Source organism: Xenopus laevis, chromosome 5S, assembly GCF_017654675.1.
Source record: "Xenopus laevis strain J_2021 chromosome 5S, Xenopus_laevis_v10.1, whole genome shotgun sequence".
NCBI classification, from domain to species: domain Eukaryota; kingdom Metazoa; phylum Chordata; class Amphibia; order Anura; family Pipidae; genus Xenopus; species Xenopus laevis.
Window position 1 is genome coordinate 89,151,788 of NC_054380.1, and position 23,707 is coordinate 89,175,494.

Here is a 23,707-nt window from a genome sequence, read left to right on the forward strand (position 1 = left end):
GCCCTAAAAGTAGAACTTGGGACATATTGTTTTGTATTGGACTCATTTCTCAGGGTCGGTATAGCCCCACAAAATGTATTTAAACTGTATATATTCAATAAATGGGTCAGTCTCTAAATCGGAACTGTGCCTTGCACACTGTGAGCACAAACAACCCAGAACTAGCGTTGGGCAAATTTATTCTCCAGGCATGGATTTGCAGCGAATTTCCGGCTTCCGTCAGAAAAATGTGTTTGCGAAACTGCTGCGAAAATTCACAGTGGAAAATTTGCTGCGGCAAAAAAAAATTGTTGCTCGTTAAAATTGCCGCAATTTTTCAGACTCCCATTGACTTTAATGCATGTGGACAAAATAGTCGCATGTATAAAAAAGGCTCTGTTTTATTATTTCAGAAAAAAAGGGAAATCATTTTTATAAATTTGGATTATTTGATTATAATGGAGTCTATGGGAGACGGCATTTTCAATATTTCTGAACTTTCAGGATAAGGGGTTTCCGCATAACGAATCCCATACCTGTGTATTGTAGTATTGGATGGATCTGACAAAGTAAGCTTCGGGTTGGTATTTCTGATATTGCCATAGTCTAGAGACTGTTTGCACTGAAAATGGAATGCCGATGGCAAACTGTATACTCTGCCCATATTTTTGAATGAGCAGAAAGTTTCCCTATGTGGCTGTGCAGTCTATCATTTACAGTCTATGAATATCTGTAAGGAAAAGGAAAGCTTTACTTTTGCTCACACTAAACAGGCAATGTCTGAGTCTAATCCATTCAAATTTATGGGAAAAAATTCTGTCCTAATACACAGATTTGTGCATGTTCAGGTAAATTTTGTTACTATACACTCTAAGGGAAAATTCTATTAAATATAATGGAAATCACATCAGTCAGAGCACCTTCTATGCCACTGTTGTTCAAGTGCCAGAGAACTCAGGGGCACAACATTGTTCATTTACCCAGCATTAGCTGCCCTGTCCTTACTGCACACCTGACTCACTAACTTGCGTGTCTGATTGATGTGCAAGATTGGGGTGGGTAAGGGCTACCTATGTGCTCTCTTAGCTTGCTCCTCATGAATACAGTGCTTTCTAAAGCAGGCAACCCTGCATTCATCCAGAAAGCCCACAGGCACTAATGATTATGTGCTTTGCGCCTCTTTGCACTTGGCAAAAGTGCAGAAGTACAAATGGAATTGCCATGGTTTTCACACATTGCACTGCACCCTGCCTGACCATTAGTGCCTGTGGGCTTTATGGAAGTATATAGAGTTGCCAAAAGTAAATGCACCCTCAGATCTCTAAGGTCAACAGCACATAACCACTGACTACCTACAGTATTCTCATTATAACCCACAGAAAACACTCTAAATGCCTTAGGTAATGAAATGCCCGATGCAGATAAAATTGTTCATGTCCAAATTTTACTACATTCAACATGTCACTGCACTCACATTGGTACAGTCCACATAGAGAAGACTGGGAACAATTAACTTCAGTGTTCCATACGGTGGAATGGATAAAATATAAAAGAAAACATGTGAATGCCTTTACAAATGGCCATGTGTGCGGATTCTAGATAAAAAAAATACATTCCCCCATTTCAACCCTCTTGGCCACTGGTACCACACTTCATCTCAAAGACATCTCTGATAGCAATTTTCCTACAGTTCAAGTATCTCTACTATTTTCCCCCATAAATCACCTCTGTCATTTTGCTTCATGGTATCTGGCACCAAAGGGGTTTCTGATGGTGCATGGGACTGTGGTGAGGTGCTCAGTTATGCAGGGTATTTTAGTTATGGGTTCTCCTAGCTGGTATGTTGAGCAGCTTGGGCTCCTCTTTACTTCCTCATCTACCTATCATGTACCATGAACTGCCCGACATGTGCATTGACAGATGGAATTTTCTAGCATTCGCTATAGTATATGGATATTGGTTAGTATCAGCAGGCTACCTACAAGTACCAACTCCATTTTATACATTATTTTTGGTATGTACTATATATAGCTGGTGAATATACTCTATACTTGCAGTAAAGTCTGTAGTGACTAAAGTATACTTTACTTTATAGCAATATAAAGTATAGTCGGAATGGAGATCACCTCATTTACGGCAGGTGTGCTGTGGGTTGGGTGTGGGTGTTTTTGTGGTTGTTTGTGGTTGATTAAAACAAAAAAAGGCAGACATCCTGTGTTACTCCTTTTTCCTTACAGCCCAAGGGCCGATTGGGTCGCGTATGGCCTAATCCTACCACACACAACCATAAAAACCATTGGGTTGGCATCCCTGATGCTGTTTTTTATTTTATTTTAATATTTCTGACCTAAACTGCAAATAAGGATTTTATTTAAGCAGGGTCTGTATCCTATTTACTGTTGCCTGTTAAATTAGCGGTTGCAAATTGAATAAAATGAATACATTATCATTCTTATATTTGTTTGAATTGGCTTATTGTTGTATCGATGCATACCTCCCAACATTTTGGAAAAAGAAAGAGGGACAAAAAGATGTGGAGTGTGGGCGAATTATTTTTAGACATGCCCACTTCTGTGGCCACACCCCCTAATTACCATGTTCAGTACCATGTTTCATTTTTAAAGTTTGGCAGGTTATGAAAGTTTGAACACATTTTTGTGGTTTTTATGTTATTACAGTTTTGCTAATGAAGGTGTCAGTTTCCCCAAGTCACAGCAATGACCTAATGCATTTTCTGGCAGCTTTGTTCATTACGTTAATGGTTTTATTATATGGTTTTAATATAATTTTAAGTGTTTGCTGTTGGATATCTACCACATTTCCTGTGTATTCATCTCAAAGTTCAACGTCCTTTTTGATTCAAGCTGGAACACAAAGAATGGCATGATAGTGCGGGTACATATTTTCTTTGGGCAGAGATTGTCTTAGAGGTTTCCCATGGGGCCACCTGTCGTGACCACATAGTTTAAAGAAACAGTAACACCTTAAAAGGTGTTTTAAAGGAAAGTCAATATAATGTACTGGTGCCGTGCACTGGCAAAACTAGTGTGTTTACTTCAGAAAAACAACTATAGTTTATATAAACAAGCTGCTGTGTAGCCATGGGGGCAGCCATTAAAGCACAGAATACACAGTAGATAACAGATACGTTCTGAAGAATCCCATTGTATGCAACAACACTTATCTGTTTTCTGCTGTGTATCCTGTGCCTTTTCTCCTTTTTCAGCTGTGAATGGCAGCCCCCGTGGCTTCACAGTAGCTTTCTTATCTAAACTATAGTAGAGTTTCTGAATCCACACACCAGTTTTACAAGTGCAGCACAACAGTACATTATATTTTCATTATTTTAGAACTCTTTAATTTTTTGGTGTTACTGTTCCTTTAAACAAACCATTCAGCAACATTTTATTAATTATGAAGCCATGCATTTCCTTTCCTGTGAAAAGTATTTATGTTATTATTTGTAGGCTGCAATTTTGCCATCCTAAACAAAAAGGAGAAATGCTAAGAAAAGAACAAGTAGTATCTGTTTTACGTTTACATGGATTTATTCATCTTGCCATCAAGTTACTTGACCTGTTACGTGTAATTATAGACAGGGCTGCTTGATCAAATGGACAAAAGAAGTATCAGCACTGGGCACACTGTGACAGTATTTCTTTAATTACCCCGGTCACCGGTGGTGGCAGCTGCATAGGTACATAGCAGTAACGGGGGGGAGGGGGGGTTACTGCTAATTTTATAAATGATTTCTCTGTAAAAATAAAACAGTACCTTCTAATTGATCCCAACTAAGATATAATTAATCCTTATTGGAAGTTATCAAGATCCAAACTATAGAAAACCCCAGGTCCTGAGAATGTTGGATAACAGGTCCTATACCTAAACTTTGTGCAGGCTGTGGGCTGGAAAATGTACTAACTGAGCCTGGCTTACAATCATATACTGTAAAAGGGTTATCGTCTTTTTGTGCTACTGATGCAATTCAGCCAATCGGATCAATCAGAAACGGCCAGGGAAGGGGCGTGTCCAGTAGAAATCACTGCTTGAACGTTCCTCCAATGTGAGTCGCCTGCCTGGAACAGAAAAGAGTCTTTGTGTAGCACTACCTTTGCAGGTAGCTACTTGGAAAACGATTGATTTTAATTTTTTAAATCAAAGTAAATTGCAAATATGTTTTAAATAACTATATTTATTTATGTGTCCAAATTGTAACAAGCTGAACTACCCCTTTAATGTTTCATTTATCTTCCTGCTGATTGCCCAAATAAAGCTGGTAGAAAGTGAATATTATTTCATTTGCAGCTTTGTTTTTGTTGCTTGATGGTGATTTTCCAATGGGAAAAGGCTGCACATAAAAATTTTCCGTTAAATCATTAGATTCCAGAGCATGCAGGAAACAGAACTCACTGCATCGTTGACCTCCAAGGAAGATTAAGTTCATGCTACGCTGTTGTGGCTGAACAGTGGGAGAGAGCTTGTTAGCTTTCAAGGCTAATATAATATATAGTGAGCTTCCAGTAGTGAAACCCAAGGCACAGATTTCAGCACAGAAATGGAGACTGACCACCTTAAAGAGTTCAAATTGCCGCTTTGCTGTCTTTTATTTACACAAAATCTTCAGCCCACTGGCTTCACATGGGGAATCACATATGCTTTACATCATAGCATTAATAGTCCCAATTCTAACACCCTCACTGGTGTTCACTTTACTCACAGTTGAGTTTAGCCCTCAACATGGCCGGATTTACATACTGGGCGCCCCTAGGCCCACTGCCATTCGTCGCCCCGGTCCCCTCCCCTTTATTAGTGCAAATTGTCATCATCTGGACTGGAGTAATGGGGATTGGACCACGCAAAATTTAAAAACTAATTGTATCTCCAACGCTTCCCCAGTGTTTTTGAACCAATGTGGGTGTGGTTGGGCAGCATGCTGCCCCCCTAAAATCCTGCTGCCCTAGGCTGGGCCTAGGTGGCCTTTCCACAAATCTGGGTCTGGCCCTCAATGGTTTTCAGTGGACCACAAATCCCAAAATCCTCTCTGGGCACACTTGAGACACTCTTGTCTCCTGGTAACGGATTCTTTTGTCCTCTCTCCAGACTATTGGAGCTCTCTCCAACTCAGGAGAATCACTCTCTTGCTCCCTGGTGCTCACAAGCACGTGGCCCCTCACTCTCCTCCACTCCAGGAGGTCTCTAGAGGGAAGCAGCCCTGAGGTGTTGGGCCACACCTCCTTTTAACTACCACATACCTGTAGTTAATTATCTCTGACTGCCTTTAGCTTGGCAGATGCAAAACCCTTACATGAAGCAAGGGATGGAAGCCCACCCTGCTCTCTTCCATCAACTCCAGGGAGCCATAATCCCGCTTTTATTAAGATGTTTCACCACTTAAACAGCTTTACTAGATGCAGCACTACACATTTCCCTGGAGTTTCTTATTTCACCAGCCTAATGCTGGTGAAATACACATGATATTGTGGACTTTTGACACACATATCTTACAATATATATACGTGTGTGTGTATGACTCGCTAAAATAAAGTAAACAGAGCAAAAAATCTCAGAACATGATTCAAGCCATGATTTAGGTTATTTTATGTATAAGATGCAACTATAATCCTATAATTATAAGAACTTGTTAGAAGTACAGCCTCGTTTCTACAAATGCTGGGCCTTTGTGTAAATTGTAAATAAAAAGAGATTGGGATGAGATCCTTTAACCTTTATATTAAAGTGCAAATAGTACAAATACATCGAAATATTGAAACTGATAAATGTCTTTGTTTTCGGAAAAATATATGCATGTTTTGAATTTAAATTTTAACTTTCTTAAAGTAAAATAAAAACATTATAGTGGAATTAATGAGATTGAATTCCTGGCGAATGTATTCGCCCATCACTAGAGGTGACATCTTTCCACCATTATTTAGCAGGGATCAGATGTTCAAGTTGTTTTTGTGCCCTCTTTTGTGCTACACTAAAATTTATTATAAAATGCCAAAGATTCAAAACATTATGCTGATAACATTTTTATGCAGAATTTAGTTCATGTAAGACATTAGCACAGATAATATGGAGCCTTCACTTTAAATAAAAAAGAAAAGCCCATTCGATAATATTGTAATTGAGAATAACGTATGTTCTACTTAAACATGTTGGTAGTATCAAGTTATACCCTCCCAGACAAAGGAGGTCCTAATGAAATATATTGCCTGGAACATTCATTTAGTAGTGCATGTGCACATTCCATAGTAACTTGAGCCTCATAGAAAGTCATTAAGACTACGGCTCATTAAACTGGCCCATGTTTAGTTTTAGAACTGATGACAAAACTATCGTCTAGACACCTGGTCCAAAAAACATGCCCTGCAGTGCATAACTGAATACTAAAATGTGGCTTGTACCAACATAAGCACCCTGAGGAAATGAAAACCACAGTGTAACCACAAAAATCAGTAGCCCTGGAGAGTATTTAATCAGAAGAACGTAGTCCTTTAACATGAAGCATCTACTGAGGGGCTCTTTCTGGCAGCTCAGGGGAATGTAATTTGCTGCTGCTCTATAAAACTTTGAATGTCGTCTGAGGTTACATCTCAGAATTCTTCTTTATATGTTTCCATTTTAACGTGAATTTTTTTAAATTGCAGAACATAGCTGTTAATTCGTTTTCCACTGGGAATATTTGGTAGACCATTTTTGAAAGTAGTGCAGCTTCATTGTTTTAGATGATATTTGTCAATGCAGTCTTGTTACTTGTGCCTAAAAGAGCATAACTATAGTTAGATTTTATTCTAAACATGTAAGATATATGAGGTGGCCAGGCCCGGACTGGCAATCTGTGGGTTCTGGCAAATGCCAGAGGGGCTGCTATAAGGTGTCATAGAAAGTCAGTATTTAGTGGGCTGGTAGGAGCGGTTTGGGCTTCTGTGTGGGCTGATTGGGCCTCTGTGTACCTGATATGCCAGGGCCTATTTAAATTCTCAGTCCGTACCTGTGAGGTGCTATACACATTGTTTCTATGTGTTAAACCTTTGTGATTTATTTGGATAAGCACATTTTGCTATGTGTGTGCCATCTGAATCTTCTTGGTTACTGCTGTATACATGGAACTGTTGAACAGCAAAGTTCCCAGATAGAGCACCACTGAAACATGACCCACGGAGTTCGGATTTTATTAAAGTGTTAAACCTTCACTGGTTCATTTATAACCTATTATACAATTAGCTTTAATGTTATGTTAGTGGGGCATTTCACTGGGGTAAAACCACTTCTAATTATTGGTTCGTTTTGTTGTGCTGTGTTTCTCTTTAAACTGATAAAAATAATATCTCCAAGGTTTTAAATTACTTTAATGCTCAGTTGTTAGTTATGTAAGTGAACTATTTCAACTGTTCACATCTGGGTAACCACCACCCTTGGTAAAAAGCTGAATGCATGTGTTAAAGTTCTTTACAACCTTAGAGACATTATTTATACTATGTTATGGACCGAAGTCTGTGTTTGCTTATTAGACTCCTAACTCTTTAAAGATTTTAAAGTACTATACTGTGCATTGGGTATATCATTAACCTATAGTAGGAAGCATTAAAAGCAACTCAAAGCCCTTCTAATAATGTGTCAGAAACTTGGAATCACTGTATATTAAGTAGTCCGTGAATTTGGCCAACAGTTTTAAAAAGTAAAATTGGGCAACTAAATCATTATACAGTTATATCTAAACATTAAAGGAAGTGGCATTTAATACAGTATTTTTAATTGACCCTTCAGTGTCGCACAGCTAGGGGAAAATGAGAAACTAGACATGTGCCCCCGGTACTCTAGGTGCTGTAACTTCCCCTGTGTTTATAGTCTTAGAAAGAATAACTATTTCTTCCATTAATGAGTATTTAGGGCACAGAAGGCAATATATGAAATACAGTCATAGGATGTGTGTTGATGGGAGCAGTGATGCATCACATTTTTTTGTGGCTTTTGTCATCTGGGAATAATCTGGGCATTGAAAAAAAAATTCTTATAAAAGAAAAGAAATCCCCACAGGATTTTCTATATTGCAATTTATATTTTTCCCACCTATGTCTTTAAACCCTCATTTAATTCACATTAAGGGGCAAATTCACTAAAGGGCGAAGTGACGAACGCGGGCGAAAATTTGCCAGCGTGACATCATTTCGGTACTTCGTCGATTTACGAACGGTTGCTGGAGTATCTTCGCTAGTGAAGGCGACAGACTTTAGCGGTACTTCACTCCCTAATGCCTGGCAAATTTGCGCTCTGGCAAATGGACATAACTACGCAAATTCACTAAGATGCGGATTTTACTGAACATTAACTCTTGCGCCAGACTTGCCTTCTCCACCTCAGACCAGGCGAAGTGCAATAGAGTAGATAGGCGTTCCTAAAAACGATAGCGTCTTTTCCTTTTTCAGGGTGATAGGCTGAAAAAGAGCATAAAATTTTTTGGGGTAACCGGCTTCCCCCCTACATTTCCTAACATATGGCACATAAACTATACATGTGGGCTCATGTGTAGGGCAATATAACAACTTTGTTTTATTAATGTTTCCCTGGGCTTGTGTAATGTAATGTATTTGCTGCAACATATACGTCCATTGAACTTTAACTTTCCGCAATATGCATATAAGGCAATGCTAGTGCAACTTCGCTTTGTTTGGCACAGTAATGCTAGCACAACTTCACCAGTATTTGGTGCTCTTGACCCAACTTCGGATTTTAGTGAATCAGCGTTGTCCTGGCAAATCTACGGCTGGCAAAGTGTTGTGCTGTGAGCGAAGCCGTCGCTGGCGAATTTTCGCAGGTTAGTGAATTTGCCCCTAAGTTTTTGTGAAGAATTGCCTTTTATCATTTTATTTGTAGCCTACATTGCAGTCTGATAAATTGAAGCTCTTGTTTGAATTTTATTTCCACTTAATATAATTGTATAAAGAATTTCTTCCATTTTCTATATATAATTTATATATATAATTTATATTTATAGTGTAATTATCTATATTTAATTTATTTTTTGCAGTTGAGAATAAAAGTTTTCATCTTTCTTCTTTCCACTTAGAAAACAAAGCTTATAACATACATTGCTAATAACAACCATACCATGACCTAGGCAGCAGATCCTAGAGCCTAATGGTGTTCTCCAACAATACAAAGTCCCTTGTCTCTACATAGTCTTTCCACATTTGTTATTGAATGTGATGATAATTTCTCTTTAAGTTCATTATGATAATCACATTCTGTAAAATATGCTACTTCCAATTTACTTATGCAATACCTAGTTACACCCAGTCCATAGAGTATTGAGGTTTGCTATATTGCATGTCTACGCACCTCTGAACAGGATTACTGGATTGTAGTAGTCAGTGGTGGGATGGATAGCAGCAACAGACCTTTGACTAAGGTCTTCTGGTGGACTTGTTTTCCAACCTGACGCTGTCAGTGAGCTCAAGCCAAGGGTCTTGTTGTGATACAAGTACAATATAACACTGCAGGAAATCAAAGGGGAACTCCACAAAAATATAACTTAAGCTTTTTGAAAAGTAAACATAATTTTGAGCAACTTTGCAATATACATCAACTATGTAGACTTTTCATGATTTTTAATGGTTTGGAACAGTTCCCTACCTAGCCCCCTGCTCTCCTGCTGATCTGTCTAACTACTTTGCTGAGCTGGCTGACTACTGTTACTTTATATCAACAGCCAGCTGCCCTCAGCCTGCATCCTCCAAACCCCACAATTCCCTGTACATGTGATTTCAATAAGGAACAGAACATCACAGTGTAATGCATTGTGGGTTATGTAGTTCCTGCATGCTGTCTGTAAGCTGTGGAGAAGTTGTTACAATTTGTAACATCAGTGTTTAGTCCCTCCTCCCCTGCCAGGATTTCAAATGATGCAGAAAGAGAAGAACTGTTAAACAGCTGGATTTCAGCATAGACAATGACATTTATTCACACTTTTTGAAACAGGTAATTGTGATGGATATATTAGGGGTTTCTGTGTTATATGGGACTCTATCAAATTTTGTTTTAGAAGCTGAAGTTCCCCTTTAAGAAATGTTCTTTGCTTTCTGTAGTAGGCATAATTCCCAGGTGTGCTGCACTGGACAAACAGTAAAGGCGGTGGATGAATAACAAAACGGGGACACGACACATGTCACACTATGCGTGTTTAAAGCTGTGTCATAGATTATTGTGTTTAGCATTAACGTGGATGATGTATCAGTAATGACTAGCTGGCCATTAAATAATATTTTATGCTCTATTTATGCGAGAGTTCCATAAATATGGCAACCATATAGTGGAAGTTAAAAGTATATTACTTTGTTGTAACCTTAATAGCAAAGGACAAGTCATTTGTATCTAATTTTATGCAACTATGTTTTTAGGTTTGATACACATATGTTCACATGCCAACCTGTCTAGCTGTGTAATGGTGTTCTTTTATGTGTTGAATGGATCTCCACATTTTTTTCACTTTTCACAATCTTATTGTGTATAAACTTATTAGTCATTTGGACACTTTTTCCACTGCTTGGTTAATGATTTGTGAATGTCTTCATAGACAACCTACAAAAAAGGGGTTGTGAATAAATTACCCTTTCACTTCTATTTATCCTGTTAGTGAGGATTTTCTTTGATGTTGTGAATCCATTTGCCATCACATAAGGCTTGTTAAATATAGACATATATATAATACTTCACATTGACACTATTTATATTTGTTGCTCAGATACAAATGTAATATGCCTTCCTTTTTTAAATTAAAATATAATGTTTTTCTAAGCTGCATTATTTCACAACAGTCGTTTATCTGCTTCTGTTCATGTATGGCCTGAGACAAGTAAATACCTTCTGATTTCAGAAGGCTTCACTGTGCATTGAATTGCTTGTGAAGGGCTTTTTGGCTCCTTCTAGCCCATCTTACCCTAACCAGGTACAGTTTCCTATTCTGCTCATAATAGGCAGATCCTCTAGAGCTGTTCCCTAGGGGACAGAGCCCTACACAGACCTTGTATATAACATTCAGAACATGACACAGTAACCTTTGCATGTTCTACATGATTTAAAACCACACTTTGTACAGACTGCCCTCCTCATATTTTCCATTGCTTCTTTTTTGTATGCTTTGTTGATAAATGCTCTTGCGTAGTTCACATTTTTTTCTCCACCTCGGAAAAAATCCAGCAGCCTGTTAGCTGAAAAGTTTTGACCATGCTTGGAACTGTTTGTAATGGAGATCATAAGTCAAGGCACCATTCAGCACTCAAAAGATCATTGTACTTTCAAGACTCTAATTGGAACATTCCATGTTAATGTGAACTGCCAAAAAGATTTTTGAACAGGGAAATATAGATAATATTAATATTTTAAATTTTTCTACCTGGGAATAGCTCACCAGGCATAACAAAAATTCACATACCACCCTATTACTGCTTTGCATTTGGAAAAGAAGTTTAATAAAGCCTAATGGCAGCATTCTGACATTCATAATTATACAGTAGCGTGAGCACACCTCAAAACATTTTAAAAATGTAAAGAGGGACAAAAACATCAGTTGCGTGTGGCATGCCAATTTTTGACCATGCCCATTTTATGGCCATACCCCCTAATTACCATGTCCATTTTACAAAATGTTCAGGTTAAGAAAGTTTGAACACATTTCTGGGGGTTATAGGGCCATGTTTTATGTATCATAACAGCTTTGATAATGAAGGTGAAATTGCCCTTTAAACTGTGAGTCTTAGTTCCCCGCAGAAAACGGTATGGGTGACAGTTGGAGGGTATGGGGGAGTTACTGTGTCTCTAGCTGAGTGACTGTCCGCCAAGGCAGCTTATATGCGTATTAGTAAATATTGATTGTATTTCGTTTTAATGGATAACTTTTAGAGGCCCATTTATCAAAGTTCGAATTTCAAATTCATGTGATTCTTTTTAATTTTCGAATATACTCACAATTTGACTGGGAGGTTATTTAAGAAAAAATTTGAATGTCTAATATTCGATGGAATGGTTCCAACCCGAAAATTTGTGAGAAGTATTCGATTCATAGGAATCGAGATTTTCTCCGAATAAAAAACTTGAATGTCAGGAAGGCTATCAATATTTCCAAATGGCTCAACGGACCTCTGCCATTGACTTGCACATGAACTTGGCAGGTTCTAGTTCGCTAATACTCGAATTAGGACTGTTACCATGGTCGAGGTGTGATAAATATCACATTCTAATTTACATTCAAATAGGGGGATTCAAATTTAAATGTGTGAATTTTCTAATTCGAATTTACTATTCAACCATTGATCTACCACTTAATATCGTTAGCAGTGAGTCACAGGCATTTTTAACTTCAGTCATCCATATAATGAGATAAAACAATCATTACAATATACTCCCCTTTTAAAGGATGCCATGGTATAGAACCAAAGCAGCAGGTAATCATATTTAAAACTGACAACAATATTTGCAGAGTCCATAAGATATGTGACTCCTGCCTGTACCTCTTTAGTACACTTGGCTCTTTAAAATCTGTTTACAAGTGAACTTCAGAAGAATTCCACAAACCACTACTGAGGTGGAATGTTGGCAGCACATTCTCTGGAAGTCGTCCTTTCATGAAGAAAGAAACAGTGTTACCAATATTAAGCTCAGTATAACATGGGATCAGCTGAGGTGAATACGACAGGTTTCATACCCATGGCAGTTGAAAGAAAGCTCTTTTACATTAAGAGAATTGTGTTAGTATTACACACATGTCCCATTTTATACATTAGTGCAAAGAACTGCTTCTTTTGTTACTGATTAAGGACATATCCCAAAAGTCACTGCATGGATTTGTAGTTTAGAAACAGAAGGAGGGTCAAAAGTCGTTGATCTCTGTTCCGAAATCTGTTTATCACTAATTGTTGGTGCCTCAAGGTGGATCTATATTTTCTACACCCTCTATTTACTATGCACATGCGTTATACTGTATATATGACCTGATTTTGACTTTCCAGCCTTAATATTTGTCCACGGTAAAAAAGAAAGAAAAAGGCAATCATTATATATTGTTTTTTCTCCTGCCGGACTCAAAGCACTTTTATAGCAAGCAAGGCATCCATTATAGGCGCACTTGTATGCTGGTACAACAGGACCCCATATGTAGTAAAAGGCACAAAGTTTGCCCAAGTGTACTAACCCATTGCAACCAATGAGATGTTTGCTTTTAAACAGGTAACTAGTAAATTCTACTTTGCTCTTGGATAAACTTAGGGCGTTATTTATCAGAAAACTAAACAAATTCGAGTTTGTTTTACTTTAAGATTCAACATTTTAGTGGAAAATAAAAACTTTTTGAGATTTATTATACCCCAAAGGATGGAAAAAGTCAGAATCTGAAAATCCTCCATGTCCGACCTGTCAAGGTTGTATATAAGTCAATGGGAGAGGTCCCTATCCTATTTGGAAGTTTCTGTGGTCTGTGCTGAATTTAGACCGAAAATCTGTGACTGTCTATGGCATCTTACAACAGCCCCTCTGGCATTTGCCAGAACCCACAGATTGCCAGTCCGGGCCTGACCAGAAATCATTACACAGTGCAACACGAAAAGCCTTTTACACAAATTTCAGTGCATGTTAATCTATAACATATAGTGCATTGTTAGTACTGCTATGCACGCCTGTGGAATGTGTTTTAGGATTTGGTTCATATTGGAGGTATTTCCATAATGTAATAGAGATATGCCTGTGAGTTACAGAGCATCATCCATTGTGACTTCTAACAAGAGCAATATGAAGTGTTTATGGTCTTAATATTTGCCTGTGGAAGAACTCAACATAATAAATCCTTCTTTTTGCCTTGAGACATATTTCTACTCAGGGGGTCCAGTTAGCAATATCGACCTTTTGTTTAAATATCCCCTGGTCTTCGAAGCATTATCTTACTATAATACGGTCACTCTGTGTATTCCCAAAGCTGGATTACAGTTACGATATAAGATTCTTGCACTTATTAAATTAAATATAATGAAATATTTGTATAATGTAACCCATGTGCAACTGCAGCACATAGTAGTTTAAATAACAATCAGAAAGTGATGTACAGAACTTAGATTCTGAGATTCTTTGTTTAGTTTGCTGCAATGAATAACCACTCAGGGGAAAATCCATTTCCAAGAAAAGCATAGGGACTGACACTAACAAATTTGCACATGTATTACAAATAAAAATCATGACCTAAATGTTGGACAACCATTAGAGTTTTAGATAGTTGTGGTCTGACAGTACCACTTTAGAAATATCCTGGCAGAGATTATACATTTATTACATTTAGGACATCTTAAATTCTAATTAAAGTTTAGCTCTCTCTGATGCCTCCACTTACTACACAGAGCTGGGGACGCTCCTTTCCATATATAAGCTATATGTAAAGCAAACATTACCCCTGTGAACATGGGTATTTTGTTGGATTCTCACTATATAGCGATGCCTTGAATTTATTCAGTGATAGATATTTCTAGTGACAGCCTTTTCCCTTGATATAGTGTATGAATGTGTATCTTCCAAACTCTGTGGGCAATTAGTTATATCAATCCCTGTGCATGAGGACCTCCACGTAATATGGTTCTCCATGACTGTGGTTAAGTTGGTTTTTCAGAAATACTAAGCAAAATGAAACAGAATGGAGACAGACACTTTGTACAGACTGTGCTATTTGAGTCCAATGTAACTTAAAACTGATATTTCCTTGCAATTGTATAATATAATAGTAACTTAAATTAGGGATTCTTACTCAAAAAATGAAGACTGTGTTTCCTTAAACTCTTGAGTTCAGTAAATTTCTTTTACTATAGACAACAGATATTAGGGACTTTGAGAGAAATGTTAAAGGAGAAGGAAAGGCTAAAACTAAGTAAGCTTAATCAGAAAGGTCCACTGAAATATACCAGTAAACCCTTAAAGTAATGCTGCTCTGAGTCCTCTGTCAAAAGAAACACTGCACTTCTTTCCTTTTATTGTGTACACATGGGCTTCTGTATCAGACTTCCTGTTTTCATCTTAAACCTCCAGGGCTAGGGCTTGAGCATACTCAATTTGCTCCTCTCCCTGCTGTAATCTGAGCCCAGAGCTATAAGTGAGCAGGGAGAGACTCAGGCAGGAAGTGATGTCACACCAAGATAATATGACAGCTGCTATCCTAAACAAACAGAGAGATTCTAGAGCTTTTTACTCAGGTATAAATAAATATAGCATTCTATTTTGCACTAATCTAATCAGATAATCTATTGGCAATAAAATGCCTCTGAAGCCTTCCTTCTCCTTTAAGAAACACTGACTGAAGTTATATCTGTATATAGAGCAAAATACTCAATTATATTGTTGGGCTGACCTAAAAATGGATGAATGGGAATCAAGCTGGTTTCTATTGCAAGCAGAGGGTTGGTATTTGTGCCTAGGAACATGTATCCAAGATAGATATTATAACCAAAGAATCTGATGCAAAAGTTGTAATTGACTTGCCTGCAGGAATTTATGACAGTCTTCCTTTAAATATGTTTATGTCCATTGTTTACATACATAAAACAATAATTGGTGATTTTACAAGACACTGTATTGTCAAAACAAATTGAGGCAGAACTTAAATACTTCCTATGGGATCCTGTAAACATCTCTTGGTTATTACATTACCTCATAATTTGCTATAAATATCCCTCAAGTAGCTTCTCAGCTACTGGAAAAAGCTGAAAGGTCCATAACCCCCAGACAGACTAATATCTTCATCCTTTTTCAAAGAAACACATCTGCTAAAATGAATTCCTGTAGCATGATGTGTGTATGTGTCTATCGTTATATCCCTCCCAGGGTCCTCATTTTTTAGGGATCCCTTTGTGTCAAAACTTGCCTAACAAGGTTAGTATTCAGTATACCTTTAATACTGCATTGTGACCCCGATGTTTGCCCTGGTTTGTAAACCAATACCAAACTATCAGACATTTAGGGGGTTATTTACTAAAATGTTCTCATTATTTTATTAAAACAAATTTGACAAAACTCCCAACCACAATTTTGCCTTATTTATCAATTAAATAACTCGAAAAATTCAGTGCAGGAAAAGACTAGATAAAATTAGAAAAAATTTGAATTGTAAACATTTTTGGATTTGACACTCGATTTTGGATTATCACAGCGCAGATCATGATATCTTCTAATTGTAAAAGGAACATCTACCATTGACTTCTACATGATCTCGGCAAGTTTAAGATGGAGTATGTCCAGATTCTGACTTTTAGCAGCCTTAGGGTATAATAAATCTCGAAAAATTTTAGCTTTTTTTCCACACAAAAATGTGTTTTCCCCTTTAAAAACCTGACCAGAAAAAGTCGGGTTTGCACTAACAGTACAGTAAGCCATGTCAACCAATAAGATCTTTGCTTTATAACAGTTTACTAGTAAATTCTTTGTGCTAATTAGTTGCTATAGGTTTTAAAACATATCCCTGTTATGTTCCTTATAACACACTAGGCTCAGTATCACCATGAGCCAATTAACCTTCTGGTATGATTATTATTTAGTTTTTGGAGTGCAGATAGTGTCCAAGTTTTAAGAATGAGCAAAATATTTTTTAGCAAACAAAACCACCCATAGATTCTAATGTATAGTAAAAAACAAATGTTGCTCAGTTTGTGAAAAAAAACTCTTGACAAATGCCCCATTAACTTTATTGTGTTTGGCAAATTTTTGGCGAAACGGATCAGATTCGCTAATACCTTTTCGGAAGCGCATGAGGGCAGGTAAGGAACTAAATTTGTCAGGCCAAAATCTAAGGCTTCCTAAATACGTGGGATTTGATTGAGCATTACTGCATTTTATCACTAGCTTTTTTTAAAGTAACTGTCTGTCATTGCAAATATTTAAAAAATGAAATTTTGCTTTTATACCTATAGTTGTTTTTTCTTGTTCCTTTCTTCTCCGTAATTCACAAAGTTATTACTAAAGATGATTTGTCTGTTTATATGGGTGTATTTATCCAGCAGATATTGTTCACATTAAAAATGTATTCTTGTTAATGTACTGTGGTAATGCTTTGGGTTGTTTAAACATTAAAATAAAACACAACAAATACTGGTTTTCCCTATAGATTTAAACTATTTTAAGTGCCTTTTCTCTAGATTGTAAGCTTTGATGAGTAGTCCTTTTGTTTTGGCTTGCCTTTTCCTTATTATTCTTCCTTCTTATTTATTTTTATGTTTTATTTTCTGTTCAGCCTTGTGGAAAACGTTGACTCTTAATAAACTATAAGAAATGCAATGACCCATTCTTGGAACCTCGGAACTATGTGACTATATGGAACAATATGACCATATGCGCGCTGGGGGCATAGTGTAAAAGTCGGGAGGGGGCCCCCGGTGACTGCCAGGAGGGCCCTTTGGGTTATAGTCCCAGTGGGCCCCCAATGCTCCAGTCTGACCCTGTTGAAGGACATATATGTATTTAATTTCTTGAAGAATACATATTTCATGTAACTTCTGACCACACTACATTTGTAAATCCCCATGACATATTTTTTAATTAGGCCCACATACCCATCATCATTGGCACATTAGTGGTAAATTAATTTGCTTAGAACTACTGTAAAAAAAGCATGATTCACTAGAAAAAAACCCTGTTTCTTAGCTTTGGGTCCACAGCTGTTGGTGGACTACAACTACTACCATTCCTCAACACAGAAGGGTAAAACAATTCGGGCGCTTCTAGTGCAGCAATGTATAGAGACCCAAGTAACATGCGGGTAGATAGAGAGTAATACAGCTAAATACTAACCTTTCCTACTGTAAGTATGTAAGCATGCTTGCTTTACTTACAGACATTTAATCATGGAGGTTATTTACTAGCTACAAGGACTGATGAAAGAATCAAATCCATGTCTGATTTTATCAGGAAGATATGGGAGTTCTGTTGTGTGCTTGAATTATAGATATCCGTGCCATACTTAACTGGTCTGCCACTGAATGTAAGATGAGTGTAATCACATTGACTACATGTAAAATCTGATAGCAGTATTAGCAGCAGGGGATGGCCACTACCATATGTTTTTAGTCTTTTAATGAGACTACAGCGCAGAGAGGGAAATGATGCTATTTGACATCTGTAAATAGTTTGTGTGATGTAGTAATTTCACACTCCTTGCGAGGGTAGGTCTGTTGCCAGATGTCTGAGCCAATCTGTGGATCACAGTGGGGATCTTATATCTTCTCAAGGCTGGCTGACACTGAAGTAAATGCTATGCAAAAGGACTCTGCTGACCTTGCTTCACATATTATGAAATGGGGTAAATATTATTACTTATGCTGTACTGAGTGAACATGGGGTACCCAACCTATGAGTATGATTAAAGTTTGTAGAGACTGCATGATCTTATGCTAACTGTGTAGTACAGTAATACACTGATGTTGGAAAGTGTCAGTTCACAATTCCCCATATTCCCAGTTTTGAGAATCTTTTGCCAATTCCAAAAACTGTCTGAAGAGAACTGGAAGATCAGTTAACAGATTCAGTGGGAGTGGAACTGACATGGAGAGAAGTTGTAAAACACTGTTTTTTACTATGAAGATTGTACTGTACTTTGACATCCGCTTCTGTGGTTTGCAGTAGCCTGAGATTATGTTGGCTAAATACTTTCTGCACAAAGTTTGGGTAATTTGGAGTTCTGTGCGTGGCAATGCAAGAGTTGATTGGTACATGTTTCCCAATTAGTCTGTACCCTTGGGAATGGAGAGCAATTCTGATTGCAATAAAATCTTAGCAAGACCAAGTTTTATTGCTGTCGGTGTGAATCTTGTTAATCTCCACATCTGTGAGTATGTGCTGACCCTCTGGGAAACAGAGCAGTTAATCACAACACATGCTTATTCAATGGGATCAAAACCACCATGCGCAGCAATCTTCAAGGAATTAAACCTATAGTTTCTCAGCCTACTGAAAACTAAGAAGGATTTCAAAGTAGCATTTTTTACAAAAACATCTGTAACTGATATTAATCGTTTACACTCCCTGAAATCTATCATTAGTCAGTTTTTCCAGAACTGTAATTTTTTATCCATAGGATTCAGTAGAAGGTAATTATAATAAGAGCTGTACTTTTTTTTTTAAATAAAAATGGAGATACAAGAGGAACATTGACTTTAATCAAGAGCACAGAGGGTCCTGGAATGCATCAGTTTACTTTAAAATGTGCCAAAGGCAAACTTAAATAAATGCTAGTTACATTGAAAGCTTTTAGGGCCCATTAAATATTACCTTTGTTGTAGAAAGAAACATAATTGTTGTTCTTTTGTGTGTCTTTTGTTAGGTACGTTAATCTACAGTGATATACTCAGTGGTTATTGGCTTAGAGCAGCGGCCTCCAAACGTTTTTTTTTTTTTTGCTAGGACCTGGGGTGGGGACAGCAAAGGTCGGGTGGGGTTGGGGAGGGGTGTGCCTCGTTTTTGTGGGCTGGACTCGGCAGGCCCAGTGCAGGAGTGTCCGCAGCCCGGCGGTTGGGCACCCTTGGCTTAGAGTGAACACTAGCCTGGACACAGCTCAGAACTAGGACTTTCTTTTCCCACTATTGGCCAAGTGTAGGAAATATTGCAGTTTATCTGTGGACCAATTCTGCTGTCTAATAGGAAAGCATTTACCTCATTTTGAATGTTTGACTGGGAACAATATTTTTACTTTTCATTATAACATCTCCTATGGTTTTGAATGTATAGCGAGTATACAATAGGAGATAACTTTTTTTGAAGTGCTTCTGACAAGAATAATGTGTAATATGATAAACTGGATTCAAAGGAGAAGGAATACCATTTTACACTTGGGGGCATATTTATAATAGGTCGAAGTGAATTTTCGAAGTAATTTTTGGGTACTCCGACTAGGGAATAGTCCAACTTCGATTTGAATCTGAAAAAAACGTCGAAATTCGAAGATCGAATTTTTTCTTTAAAACTTCGACTTCAACCATTCGCCACCTAAAAGCTGCCGAAGTGCTGTTTTAGCCTATGGGGACCTCCTAGAATCTGTATGGAGGCAATTGGGGGAGTTTGGGAGAAGTGGCGGCCGAATTCGGGCCACTTCGACCCCAAAAAACTTCGACCTCTATTCGGTTGGTCTTTTTGAATTCGAAGTTCGAAGTTTTTTTAACTTCGAACTTCGACCTTTGATAAATATGCCCCTTGGAGTGCACCCCCAAGTGATTACTTACCTGAAACCTGACTCTAGCGAGCACCACGGAGCGATCCTCTTCCTGCTTCTTCAGCTTTTAAATTTCCTTGGGCAGATGCATACGCAGTAGAGCGAAATAGCAGGTTTTCTCATTAAATTTCAGCTTTTTGCTCTACTGTGCATGTGCAACCGCGAGCAGACCCGAAGAAGCAGGAAGAGGATTGCTCCATGGTGGTCACTGGAAGAACCCTGGGTCGGTGCGGTTTTCTACTGATAGGAGCACTGGCCAGGGGTCTCAAGTGAGTAAAAGTAATCACTTGGGGGTCCATAACTTTTGGCACCCCCAAGTGTAAAATAGTGTTCCTTCTCCTTTAAGTTATTCATGAGTGGAGACTAATGTCTCCACAAATATCTAACAAACGAATATCTAACAGTATGAGTATTTGAAATAACTATTTTGCTTGCTTATCTTTTATTGTCTAATCTGCTAACTGTAGATATGGATGTTCGTTTCTGTAGCAGAAGCATCCGCATCAGATATTTATCTTTTACACTCTCTAAACTGTCTGTCATTTGCTTCATAATCAGTTTTTCCAGCAGTTTCCTCCTTTTTCTGGAGGGTAGAGTCAGTATTGGGATTCTCCAATAATGTATGGTAATAAGAGCAGCATTATGTGTATCAATGCACGTAATCAAGGATCTCCTGGGAGATCAGGATAACTTAACAACTTACTTCATTTTTTACAGTTTATATGCAAGCTTAGCACCTTTACAAAACTTGGCAAAAACTTGTTCAAAACCGCTGCAACTTTATTCAGCCTTTTTAATCATACATATTAAAGCTGCAAGAAAATGTGGCCTTCCCAAAGACCCTGCAATTACTCTTTTGCTGGAAGCAATTTAGTACCCACTATTCCACCTGGAACCATGTTAAATATATATATATATATATATAAAAATATAAATTATTTAAATCTTAAAACACCACAGCAGAATATAATTCTTCAGTAATAATGTAAATCAATGTATAAATCAAAGGTATAAAAGGAGGGTCGAGTGCACCATGCCTGCTTAAAACAAGTTTAAAACGATTAAAACAATGCATCACCCCAGCAGCAATGTGTCCCTAAAAAAACGATTCCGTCATTTGTGCATACAAATTCTGTCTTAAATTAGTTTTGTTTTACTTTTACATTTTTAGTTTTACAGCATTTTCATGGCAAGTTCTGCTTGTGATACTGGATAGGAATCTGTTGAAGAGTCAAGGAGGAGTTGTGGTGCCAGCTTTGAGGAGACATGATAAGACATGGTTTGGAACATTACAAAGAATTTTAATATTTTGGAATTAATTGTGCCTTTATGGAAAGTAAAGTTAGTGCATGTTTATTCCATTTGTTGGTTGGCAACACGTTTGCGCATAAAGCAGTGGAGTGTGGGTGTTTTCACAGTATAACAAACACCCACCCCAAACTGTCCAAAAAATGCAATTCAGAGTGGCCAAAATCATTGAAATTTTGGGAAATGGCACTGCAATTTTTTCCCCAGGCTTATGAGGGGCTGTGTACTATTCAGAATATAGCAGAGGAATGTTCTATCTTGAGTTAGTAATACTGCTATGTTATGTTGGAGAATGAGTGGAAACTATGAAAATATTTAGCTGTTATTTATCTATAAAATCCCCTTTCACTGCTCCCATTTTTAAATTTGCTTGATGGATCTCTAGTCATATTCAGTTACCACTGTTAAGCTCCCCATAGACGCGATGATTCTTTAAGAAAAGTAGAAGTATTTATTCTCTTAGCCACTACATTTAACCTGAACAAATTTGTATAGTTGTATACACATCTTTTTGCCCTATATGTGCATGTGAAAGTTTATGGGTTTTGGAATCTTTTTGATTCTTCTTTTGGACAGGCCCCTCTACCTCTTGTATCAGTTGTTACACATAATCTGTTTGTTCAATGTATATACTCATTTATTGTACTGAGATGCAGAATATGTTGGCACTTTATAAATATGTGTTAACAATAACAACATAATCTGTACAGCTCTTTGGCACTTTGTAATGAGTGTCAGCCATGTAGATCCGACTGTCTTTCATACATAAAGAGGTAATGTTCTTGGGATTCAAGGATGTTTTGGCATCCCCTCAACTCCACTCACTGTTAACCAGCAGAAATTATATAAATTCATTGAAAAAACCCACAGGGACTGGGAAAATAAATTCTGTATTTTGGCAACAGTGTACTTATAGGAACGTTTGCCATTGTTTTAATACTCATTGGGCACTGGCCCCAAATGGACTGTGCCAAATGAATATGCACAGTAATCTAACATATGACACAACTCATAGTGTAATGTATCTACATGGCTGCCTTCCACATTGAGTGGCCTGGAAAGACTACTCACTCTCCCTCAAATGCTGCCAAAAGAGTAGTTTGGACTGAATATCTAAATTCTTTGTCATTTTACTAACTTCTTGACAGGGAAACTTAAATTAGAAAAATGTGAAACAGGCCATTACACCCTGACCTTGCGAGACCAGGCAAGTGCTATGCAACATAGAAACAGTTGTACATAGATTTTGGAATGCAGACATTACTCCAGAGAAAGTGGCTACTATATAATAATTTTTTGTTCTTAATTTCAATCAGTAAGCCAGATTTCCAAAAGTTTTTCTCTTTGCATTGTATGTTGTCCATAGGACACTCTCTGTTCTTCCCTTGCTTAGTGTAAAAGCACAGACTAACTGGGGGGCATGAGTAATTTAAAAAAAAATGTTTGTAGATGAACTATACATGCTAACATTCATGTTATCACAGTAGCTTGGAGGAAGGTTACAGAGATAGGACATTTTATAATAGTAGCAGCTTGAACCTGATTTTTTTCTATGAGCCTGTTTCTGTGCAGATCCTCTTTTCAGATCTGGATCTTATCAGCACTAAATTATTTCTGCAATACAGCCAGTGCTACATCCAAATCAAGCTACATGCCCCTAATACTGAAGCTTCTTGCAAACTGGGAATTACTACACCAAGCCAAAGGAAATCACCCTCAGGGTCTGGTCACGACTCTGAACTTTGCTTTACCCTTTCTGTTTATTACATAGTAAAAGATGTGTTTGTTTTCGTCAAAAGAAAAGAAAACTCACATCCATCAAAATTCAGCCTTTGGCCCTTCAGGTTTATATTTAGTTCACAACTGATCCAGAGTAATGCTGAGTCAGTCTGGAAAATTCAACAACCCAATTGGGTCTTGATGATTTTTATGACTTGTACTTAGGCTCCCTTTTATGATGTAATTAGAGGACAGAAGGCCAAAGTAATAAACAAAAGGGGGCCTATATGCATTAGGCTGGAGACTTCTCTGTCTGCAATCTGCCCTTCCAGTACCCCTCACCTCCCCTACCCACACCAGTTATATACCTTTTCAGCCATCCAACCCACAAGCCAGACTGTGCATCACTAATTTGCAGGAAAGGAAGGAAAGGAAGCCTGAAGTCGTGTCCAGTAGAAATAATGGACCAGACAATGG

General features: G+C 37.7%; 1 protein-coding gene across 2 annotated transcripts in view; it reads left to right on the plus strand.

The window, feature by feature from the left end:
- Window positions 1–23,707, plus strand: part of LOC108718050 (prolyl 3-hydroxylase 2) — an 86,328-nt gene that overhangs the window by 1,059 nt on the left and 61,562 nt on the right. The window lies entirely within an intron of this gene.